The sequence below is a fragment of the Petaurus breviceps genome, unplaced genomic scaffold (genome assembly GCF_028583685.1).
Source record: "Petaurus breviceps papuanus isolate PSGF00001 unplaced genomic scaffold, PetGlider_PUasm1.0 551, whole genome shotgun sequence".
Lineage (NCBI taxonomy): Eukaryota > Metazoa > Chordata > Mammalia > Diprotodontia > Petauridae > Petaurus > Petaurus breviceps.
The window spans coordinates 21,074,966-21,079,895 of NW_027186372.1; the positions used below are offsets into that span (position 1 = coordinate 21,074,966).

The 4,930-nt window shown below is 37.5% G+C and overlaps 1 protein-coding gene across 2 annotated transcripts in view; it reads right to left on the reverse strand.

Annotated features, from left to right (window-relative positions):
• The window catches only part of GABRA1 (gamma-aminobutyric acid type A receptor subunit alpha1), a 79,620-nt gene extending 77,995 nt beyond the window's left edge, over nt 1-1,625 (reverse strand). The window contains exon 1 of one of the 2 annotated variants that reach the window (XM_069102426.1): nt 1,569-1,625. The gene's annotated coding sequence lies outside the window, so the exon portion shown is untranslated. The other variant, XM_069102427.1, reaches the window with a different exon arrangement.
• Between the last annotated feature and the right edge of the window lie 3,305 nt (nt 1,626-4,930).

Genomic DNA, 4,930 nt, shown 5'->3' on the forward strand with positions numbered 1-4,930 from the left:
TTCTTTCTTTCTTTCTTTCTTTCTTTCTTTCTTTCTTTCTTTCTTTCGTTTCTTTTGCTATACTCCCTGCTCAGAAATGTTTTCTTATAAACAGGCTATTTTCAGATGGATACTAGCAAGTCATTGCTTTTGCCATGATTTTATAAAGGATATTTCCCTTTTAGATAAAATGCAACTATTACTAATTTTTGGATATTGATGTTGTGGATTGTTAGAAGAAGAAATGGTAGGGAGGTTTCAATAATGTAAACTTTGAATCTATTCATGGCTTTGCTTTTCAAATCCAATTCAATATGAGGGTTTTGAATAGATTTTTATGTTTTTGCATGCAATTTAATTGAAATATTCAGAAATGTGAATGAAAATTTGCATTTCTTAGTAGTTGAGAAGATTAATTAATTACAACACATAAAAGCACTTTATAAATTAAGTACTCTATAGTTTAATATGGTGTGCCTCTAAAATAAATCCACACCAATTCATTCCACACTCTCAGGGACTATTTAAATCAATTTAAAAACAGTTATTATCAGACATGTGAGCAATAAAACATAATGTCTTTTGAGTAAAATGATCTAGAGATAAGAAAACTAAGCCATCAATAGATCTGGGTTGATTTCATGTTTGACTTTGACAAAGATGAGTTAAATATAACAGGAAAGAAACAATAAAAATCTTTGTAGTAAAAGATGGTATTCAAGTTACACAAGCATAATGCTTCTTCCAATAAAGCAGCAACATCTGAATAAAATAAAACAGCTTCTGTTACTGAACTCAACTGACTTTTAAAAATATTTTGTGTTTTGTTTGTTGCTTATGCCTCCCCAAAGATTACTTAGGCATAGAGCTCCAGGTCTTTGCCTTCCTTTAATATTTTTAAAAGAATAAAACAATCCCAACAAGACACTACAGTTGCTGAAGAAGTAAAGTTTCTTGCAGCACGAAAAGAGAAATGCAAACATGCCAATTTACAAAAGAACCCCAGGCTACTTTCTTCTCTACATGCCTCCCCTTTTTCCCAACACACACACACACACACACACACACACACACACACCAATGTAAAAGCTTTAAAAATACATATTCTTGAGTTTATCAAATACAAAATGAGAAAGGCTTCCACACGCAAGGGCATTTCGGCAGCATCCACTGGAAAAACGGGAAAGATGCATTTAATGCATTTTGGTGCCAGATTAAAAGAGTGCCTTCACCCAAAGCTTACATTGAAACATGTTTTGCTTCCCATCATTGCAACTTTGGACCATATTCCTCTCACCCCCACCTTTGCAAAATATATCAAAACAAGTCTTATTTCCCCCTCCTTTTCCAAAAATAAATTCCAAATTAAAATCTACCCAAAACGAGGGGAGAAGGTGGGGGGGGGGAGTAGCGGGTGACCCAGCGATGCTGAGGTTTCCATCAATTTTTTCGAATCTTTTCTACCTGCTGTGGAAACCGGCTCTTCGCATTCTCCCTCTCCCTCTCTCTTCCCCCTGTAGCTTCCTGATCTCTCAGGCTTGAAAAACCCACGTTCAAAGGTCTGCTCGCTGTCCTGAAGCAGCACTTACCTCCGGCCCCCTCCAGGCACTGGATCTTGAAGATATGGGCGGGGGGCGGGGGGTGGGAGGGGGTGGGAAGGGAGGGTGGAAAGTCTGCCAGAGAAAATCGCCAAGAAATCGGAGCTGGTGAGAGTAAGGGATGGCTGAGGAACTGGAGCTGAGTGTTGTCCCTGGCTCTGCCTCTCACTCATACAGTCTGAGGCATCATGGACTCTTCCGTACTTCAACGTTGAAGATTTCACACCCAAATTTCTTCCCAATATTCGGTCTGCAGATATACAACAAAAGATTTCTCTTTACCAAGACAGTAGTAATACGTCCCAGGGTAAACCGGATGTGAAATAGGCAGTGACTTCATGCCAGAGAGATTTTATTTTAGAAAGGAAGGTGGTACCAGTCTCTCCATCTAGAGACCAATCCGCCCATTTTTTTTTTATATGCAGCACAATTTAACTTGCACTGCTCTCGTCCTAATCCCCCTCGCTCTAGCTGCAGACTCAAATCCTTCTACAATCTGCAGCAAGCTTTTTTTTTTTTGAGGGGGAGGGGATGGGGGAATTTGAGAGAATACATTTGAAATCATTTGACACTTGCAATTTACTAACAGACTATTTTAAGATTTCCATATTAAAAATAAAACTGTTCTGCATTCATATTCTACCTTTGATGAAATATTTAACAGCTGCATAAATGTGAATGATCGAGAGTTATGAAATGCGGAGATGCAATGTTATAAATGAAGGAAACATATTGCCCTCCTCTTTCTCTTTCACCTCTACATATATACGGATCCCTGTATATTATATGACATGGAACGATGGACCAGGAGTTCAACAGCCGGGTTTATGAGGTGCCCGCACCCTTACACTCGTGGAACGGGACAGGGACAGGACTGAGAAAACTCTCTCCAACTGTCTTTTGCTGCTTTCAAGGGCGTAAGCGAGCGCGCTTTAAGGACTGAGTTTTATCTGTGCAGAGCAACTGTGTGGTTGGAAAAACCACTCATATTTGACTCTTTATTTTGAGAATTTAAAGTATTTGTGTTGAATAAATCGTACTAATGATTTATGGGCTCAAGAAAACAACAAGTGCCTCCATTTCCGGATCTCCCTCTCTTGTCCCAAACTCCGTATGTTGGGGCGGGGTCGTGGTGCTGGTGGTGGTGGTGGTGGTGGTGGGGAACGATAAGTGATGAAGAAAAGGGAGAGAGAGAGAAAGAGGGAAGGGGAAAGAGAGAGAGAGAGAGAGAGAGAGAGAGAGAGATGTTAGGCGGGTGGTGGGGATAACTTTCACTATCCTCTTTCCTTAGCTTTCCTCCCCTCCCCCTGGCCCACAATCCTCACCTCGACTCCTCTTCCCTCCCCACTTACTCTGTGTCAGCTTACATACCAAATATTGGTAGGGTGGGTGGTGGGTGTTCACGAGAGGCAGTCTAACTACATCTCCATGAAAGCAGAGATGACGAAGGTTCTCTTCCCAGATTTTTGTGAATGAGTACGTGTTAAAAAGGAATGTATGGGCGATGCTTACAGAAAGCTTTGCTGGAGCTCCGACTGAGATGGCCCACAGAGCTGGGAGCTGTCCCTTCAGCACCACCACCCCGGAGCTGTAGGTGGTGCTGAATAGTAGGGGTAGTATATTCAGGACAGACCCCACTGGAAAAGATTCAAAAGAGACCAAAGCTTTAACTAAGTTCTTGTTCGTTTATAATAGGAGCATTGCTAAGGGGTCAGGGGGACAATAATATATGCAGGACTCGGTCACAGGAAGCAACAATATAACAACCTCCAAATACCGTATCTTTGACCCCCGATGTAGAGGTTTACCTGAACACTTCCATTTTAATGGAATCTGATTATTTATATACAAAAGACAAATGATTGCAGAAAGAAGAAATAAAAGTTAAAAATTTATTAAGAATAATCTTTGTCTTTTTGGGCTTTGTTGGAGTCAAATGTAATTTTACATTTATAAACTGGGTAAGAATTCAGGGATGCCAGTTCACTCAACCCAATTCCCCCAGCATGATTGTTTTATTCTAATTTAAACTATATGATTCCTTACTTTATTACTCAAGATTTCCAGTGTAATAAAAGAAAGTCATACTGCTCTGAGCAACATTCAGATGAAAAAAAATCAAGTTATCTCTTAGGAGTCATATTATTAAAATGATACTTGAATTTTCCTGCTTTACTAGTTGATGGATAACAAATTCTTTTCATTTCTTTCTTATATTTGAAAACAATCAGAACTTCAACTTTGGTATTCTTTTTAGGTTAAATTATCGCAATTGTTTTCACTTTTCTCCATCTGCTGAATGAAAAGTCTTTCATTTGTCTCATGGCAAATACACTTCCAAAATCAGTTATTCACAGAATGTGCTCTTGTAAATAATTGGCCAGGATTTTTATATTTGAACACTGGAATCTGAAGAACAAGGCAATGATACATTTCATTTTTATAATGTGCAATATAACTATACATTTAAAGTTTTAGAGCACCCTTGCATATTTAAAATGAGGTCAATTCGGTAATGCCTTACTAGTCAGTTTGAAACTATAAAGAGTTTTCAATGTACACATCACAGAATTTATATTACTACTTTCTCTTGAGAGTGAGACACATAGTTTCCATTACTATATTTTCCTTACCATTGTTTTTTATAATGCACATTTTTACATGTTTATTGTCACTTAAATTGAATATTGAAAATCTAGATTTTAAGAATACCAAGGTTTTGAAACTATGTGAGAAATATTATAATTCAACATTGCAGCATTCAACAAAAACAATTAATTTTCATCTGGTGTCATATCATAATGTTCATGAAGGAAATTATAGACTATAAATAAAAATATACAAGAAATGCTTATTTTTACATGGTCTCCTTTCATCTTTAATATAGTTAGTGATCACTGCTTGTGTGCTAATAACCATCCTTTTATCTAAGTGCACTGAATCATTTTGAGAAGATACTACTCTGTGATAGAAGAATGGATTTGTTGAGATGCCAGGAAGTAAAGTTACTTACTTGAGATCAAAGGGACAATATAGTCTAGGACAAGGGTAGGCTCACTCAATCTTTATCCACAGTTTCTTAGCACCACCTATGCTGTTTTTATGTATAAATGAGCTGTAATACTTTTCACTTTCATGTTAGAGTTGTACACTTCAATTACTACTTTCGTGAATCAAGATTTCCTTGGTATTTAAGAAGCAGAACATATCCTATAAATTCTAACAATGACAGCAACAACAACAACAAAAAACTTATACTCATGAGCAACAGTAAGGAGAAACTTTATACTTTACAAAGACTAAGGGCATTGAAAAGAACTGAGTTGCATTTCTTTTCTTTTTCTTTTTTTTTC